We start from the raw sequence: 6,123 nt of genomic DNA, 5'->3' as shown, positions 1-6,123 counted from the left end.
GGACTATTTCTAGCTGAGGATTGATACCCCAGTGATGCCCCAATGAGTATTTATAAGAGCAGGACGGTGCCTATGTTTTATGCTATACTGTGATAAAGAAACATGTCACCAAGATTAACACTGTTGCTCACTATGGCACAGAGAAATAAGCCATTGGTATCAATTAATTGTTGTTTTTGGTTTTTGTTAACATTATGAGAGACACAGAATATCGTGACATGTCTATCAGTTTTATTTTTTTCTGCAGAGTTTTGCACTCTCTGTCAAAAAAAAAAAAAAACCTCCAAAAGAACAGTGTTGTTACAAGTACCCAAAAGCCATAATTGAGTGTTAAGATATTACCTTGGTGAAAATAAAATTCAGCCATATGAATATTACCCATATTAAAGCATCTGATATTAAATATTTTTAAGTATCACAAATAGAAATCAAAATTGAACTATTCGTATCTTTACATGTCTGTATACAACTATTGTATGCTGATTACTGGATCTCATATTCAGTAGTTTTCTGGTAACTGGAATCAGTGTTATGATTGCCAAGTAAAGAAACAAATTCAAAAATGCTACTTTGTTCCATTAAAACATGCAATCTGTAAAGTAACTAATAACTAAAGTTATCAGATAAATGCAGCAAAAAGAAAACAATATTTGCCTCCAACATGGAGGAATGGCCTAATAAAACAGCACAATATTTTACCACTAACTAATGTACAAGATACTCAAAATTGTACCTCAAAAGTACAGTACTTGAGTTAACATACTTGGCTACATTCCATCACTGAGAGAGAACGTACCATACTTCTGACGAGATTTTGGAATGTAGTAAGTGTTCCCATGCATAGATTTACATGGCAGCTGTGCTTACATACATATTTGCAGCCCTACTGGTTGTAAGATTACCTTGAACTGAACTTAGGTGCCTGGTAATATAGAAACATCACTCAGTGCATTAAATACGATGCCCCGTCGATGTGTTTTATAGTCTTTGGAAACAATGGAGCTTCACTGCACAGAGGAATAAGCAGGAATAAATTGTTGCTTGTGATGTATCCATGGGACAATAAGAAACACGAAGAACTCAGAATAACACTAGAAATATACTTTAAGGTTTGTTTCATTAGCCATGTAAAGTTGAACTTACCGCGCTCACTTTGCTTTTGGTGAAAATATGACCCTTTTCTCTCTGGGCTAAGAATTCTGTGCATAAATTTACATGGCAGTTGAACTATTGAGTTTACTTCCTGTGTGTGCAAACTAAATCAATCACATTTTATGACTCTGTTTTTGTAATATGGCAAACACATTCTGCACACCCTGCAGAGGTGTTCTATTTTTCTTTTCCCCTCACTGCCCTTTTTCTTGGAAGTGCTAACAGGGGGAGCAGGGTCGCTATGACCCTTAATCTTCTCTATTCTTTTCCAGAATGGCCGGGAACAAATCAATAGTGCAAACAAAAGCATTTTTATATATGCAGTTATTAGGTCATAAGCTACAGTATGTCACACTTCATTTTAGCCACAGCTGAGGCCTCCAGTGGGGCCGGCGCTCCCCCAGCCCTGTCCCTGCAGGGACATTATGAGAATCATAAATAATACGTGCTAATGAGATATGAATTGATTACGTGGGGGCAAAGCCTGACGCTCTCAATCCATCACCCTAAATGATGTTTAACAATGGATTACCAGCCAATAATTCCTCCAATATGAGATTAAATAAAATAGCAGGGCAGTTTTCAGCGGACTACCGCCGCCTCCCTCTCCTCCCGCTCTCCAACGGGTGGAAATAAATCTGCTCAATTACTGTACCATCAATCCGTTTTTCACCGCTAAGGACATTATTATTTCATTTAGAGCTTGTTCATGCATCATAGATTATTTCATTTTACTCAGTCAATACGGAGAAGTGCAGTATTTTATGTTATCCACTGGGGCTTCTGGTGAAGTGGGGTTTTAATGGAGTATACACGGCTGCAGAGGAGGGGGGCTCGCTGTAAACCGGAGGAAAACGCGGTTATCACCTGGGCGCAGTTAACAGCCCCAGATGTATATATCCCTGCTCACATATTCAGTTTTTCAGGGAGATGTATACATTTTACTCTGCGCTGTCCTCAGGCACCTCACAGACAATGAGAAAATGGTTCTCCTTCAAACCTGTGATCAATTGAAACCACATTAGCTGTGCCTATAAGATGATTTGGAACATCACTTCAATCCCAAAGAACAATGAAAATTGGATAACACACATGCTCACTGGGCTCTAACTTAGCTGCAAATCATGTTAAGGTTTTCAGTGAAGCTAAAGTTGTGATTGGTTATTTCTCCTTTAACTGCATCAAGTTGTACCTCTGAGGGTTTACTTGTGATGATCTGTGTTAATGTGTGTTCTTATCGCCTTTCTATGGCTCAAAGACACACAGGCCCGGAAACAAACAAACGCAGAAATGGAATGAAATTCCAAATAAAAGCTTTTGACCGTCGCTTGTTGTCTTGCAATGGGCTCCAAAATGCAGCATTTTCTTTTAATGGGCTGGCCGTTGACTTATTTCTGACATCTTCAGGTAACTGCCGAGTTCAGATTTCATAGACAAGTTTTTCCTGAGAATGGCATTAGTGACATCTTTATCTTGGAAGTGCAATGCCACAGACTGAGAATCATTTGCTGATCCGGTGACTTTTCGTCTCCTTCATGTATTTTCTCTCTGCAAATGCTCCTGTGTCAAATCCTGCAACAGTCCACAGAGCTGCTGTGTCATTTATTCTACTTCATGAAAGTCAAATAAAAATAATAAATAACAAATAAAAGCATTTTCTTCTAATTACAGATTTGAATCAGTTCAGATGCAAGATGTCTCCTGGTTGGTCAGTCTGCAGGCTTAGTTCAGACTTCAAATATTTCAACTATCACAGACCACAGACAGATTACACACAGATTAATTGGTCTTCACAAGATGATGTTATACTGATTTTCACTTTTGGAAAAGGATGATACCTTACGACTATGCTATGAGATTATGCTGTGATAGACTATGCTATGGATATATTATACCTCTATACTGGCGGCAAAGGCGGTGCACATTCAGGCCAATCAGAAGCTTGCCTAGTGAATGCGCCAAAAATAGCCTCTAAGTAGCTCGCTTTACTTCCCGGTTATGCACAGGACATTTAGAAAAGAAGGAAGGGTCGCTACGTCACTGAATCTAGCTTTGGTGATCTTTACTGTGGTGCCAGCTGTATTGAAGTCAATGGGAGATGCATGGAGAAACACACTAAAGCATAAGCATATCCATGTGGTATGACCTTTGATGAGGAAAGACCTCCAGAAAAGGTTAACGATTGAGGCGTTTCCTCATCAGAATCACACAGTGTAGCTATGCTGAGTTTTAGTGTGTTTCTCCACGTATCTCCCGTTGACTTCAATACAGCTGGCACCACAGTCTGACACCAAAGCAAGACACAGCGACGTAATGACCCTTCAATTATTTTTGGTATCAGTTTCCTCAGCTCGAGGAAAGTCTTAAAGATATAAACCCAGCAAGGGTTTTACAGAGGTCGTCTACGGGGAAAATTAGAATTTGTACTTTTTCGCTGCAAGTCTGCAAGTGGGCGCTGAGCAAATCTGGGACGTTTATTTCTAATAACTGTGGTGGCTCCCTGACTTTACATGTCACCATGAGGCTCCTATAAATCAAATGTCTAAGGTGCAGTTCAACGGATTATTTCATTGGGTACAGACAACTGTTCAATGCTATGAAGCATTACATTCAAACCTAAAAACATTCCCATAAGCCTTAGCTGTACTCAGCTGTGTTCAGTGCCAATTAGCAAATGTTAACAAATGCTAACAAGCTAAAATAAGGGTGTAAACACCTTCAGTACCTGAAAAAACAGCTGTGGCTAATTAAACCAAAGTCTGTGAGTACGCGTGTATTCGCGACGCTCAGTGTGAGAGGCATGTCGGCCTAAGGCTTGTGAAGACACGGCTCAGAAACATGATATGATGTTAAGTGAATACATCGGTTTATGATCCATCCGCGTCGATCTTTGGAAAATAATCCCCCACAGGCAGCGCACTACAGTTTATCTCGAGCACCAACTCTTGTCAGGCTCTCACATCTTTTATCTGTAAGTCCTACCCATCATGCCTGAGTCCCTTTATACCCCGGCTTTGTCGCGTCCCTCCTCATCCCTTTCTATCCTGTCTTCCCAACGCCCATTCAATCCTCTTCTCCCTCTGTCTCTCTGCTCCCCGCGTGGCCTCCTGTGGGTGAGGAGTTGAGTGGGCTTGTCTAGGGGCTGAAGTCGGGGCTGGATTGGGAAGAAGTGGCTGTCACAGTGTCTGATTAATGACCCGTCGGTGGCGTGTCCAGCCACATTAGGGCTCCATGTATCTACCAGCGTCCACACGGGGCGAGGGGCTTTGTTCTGGGAGGAAGTGGTGTCAGCTGCCCACAGCCGTTTGCCTATAAAAAGAAAAAGATTTACTGTCATCAAAGGGCAGATTAAAGCTCACAATGGCGACATTGATTTTTTTCTTTTTTTTTTTTAAACCAAAAAATTCACATTTTGGGAAAAGCCATTCTGGGCCTAGAGAGAGATATGATCAGCTTATTTAGAAAGGATAATATGGAATCTTCTCCCAGAATGAACTTTGAAAGAAGTAAATTGTAAATATTGATTTCTGAAATGAAGTGTCAATCTTGGTTGGGCCGAGATTATTCCTATCATCTGGCTGAACCCCCGGCAAACGATGAATTCAAAACTGCTGACAAAGTGGAGTGTATAGGATTTCTGTTAGGAGCAGTCGGCAGCGCTTTACCGCTTGGCCGGCCTGAGCCCCTGCCGGTAATGGCTGTTCAATTTTATCAGATAACGGAGGAGATCTCATCAGAGGCGAAAAATGAAATGAACTGTGACTCCGAATCAGGATCCCTGCTCTTATCCCAGCAAAAATCATCCGCACGGGGCCCAGGGCTTTCCATTATTTCAGGTCACTTCATTACGGCCCTGCACACAGGACCCAATTGCTACAAACAAAGCAGGCCCTTCCTGTCTCACCCAGGGGTCGAATGTGAGGGGCAGTTTGATAGGCTCTTGACGTGTCCAGGGTTATCCCATTACCACTTAAGAGGGTTGCTGAAAGGCAGCAAATCTCGCCCACTTGTTTGTTATCCTTTCTTACCCTTTTGTATCATGAGAGGTTTTATTGCTCACCTTATTTCTTGAGGTTGGGAAATAATTCATCTTTTCCAGTTGTGGCTCAAAATTGATTTTTTTTTTTGTCCTGTGGATGATGAAGATAAGGTGAACCGAAGAGCATGAATTTACAAACGCACTGTTTATTGTAGAGATGAAGTTATACTTTTAGATATGGCAATGACATCATGTACTAGAAAACTTATATAAAGCTTCCTTCCTAAAATCTCAACCCTAAAACCGCAATCCCAACCCCAAAACCCAACCCTAAAACTCAGAAATATAAAGTTAAAAATAAAAAATGTATGAATACATCCTATCTTGAGAATCCATTTCCCCAGCAGGGCTGGCCCATATGGCAATCCTTCTTAGAAGACTCCAGCAACCTGGTTTTTCAGTGTAGCACCTGCAAAAAAATATATATATATAGGGGAAACCGACAACTCTCTTAGTGTTAGGATGTACCAGCATCGCCACCACATAAGAAAACAGAATAAATCGACAGTGCTCTATGATCATTTTAAGATTCACAACCTGCAAAACTACACATATATGGGCAATGAGAGCAACAATTCCTGGTCCAGACCTGAACTGCTACTTTTTATTCACTTTTAACTTTTCACATTTCAATCCTCACAGCAGAAATTTCTCCAGATGTTGACCCACCGGTGATTGCCCACACGTGTCTGCTGGTCACTACTATGACCAAGCTGACCCCTCGGTGTCCTCCAGACACCACCTTTCAAAGAAAACAAGAGTGTCGTATTGAGTTTTATCTCTTCACTCCTTCTTAAGCCTCACCTTACCCTTATCCTAGCCCTAAACCCAGCCCCCAAAACACTGACCTTAAAACTAAACCCCCAACCCCAAAACCCCAACAGTAACACTGCAACCCCAAAACCCTGAACCCAATAAGACTGACTAGACAT

The 6,123-nt window shown here is 41.2% G+C and overlaps 1 long non-coding RNA gene across 1 annotated transcript; it reads right to left on the bottom strand.

Moving 5' to 3' along the window:
* Positions 1 to 3,522: 3,522 nt before the first annotated feature.
* On the bottom strand, positions 3,523 to 5,545 carry LOC119005405. Its single transcript, XR_005070493.1, has 3 exons — positions 5,508 to 5,545; positions 5,213 to 5,282; positions 3,523 to 4,461 (listed from the first exon to the last, which is right to left on the bottom strand). It is a non-coding gene; the product is annotated as an uncharacterized LOC119005405 (long non-coding RNA).
* Between the last annotated feature and the right edge of the window lie 578 nt (positions 5,546 to 6,123).

Source organism: Acanthopagrus latus, chromosome 17 (genome assembly GCF_904848185.1).
Source record: "Acanthopagrus latus isolate v.2019 chromosome 17, fAcaLat1.1, whole genome shotgun sequence".
NCBI classification, from domain to species: Eukaryota; Metazoa; Chordata; class Actinopteri; order Spariformes; family Sparidae; genus Acanthopagrus; species Acanthopagrus latus.
Note: the sequence above shows the minus strand (reverse complement) of the source record. Positions and strands in the feature narration are given on the sequence as shown.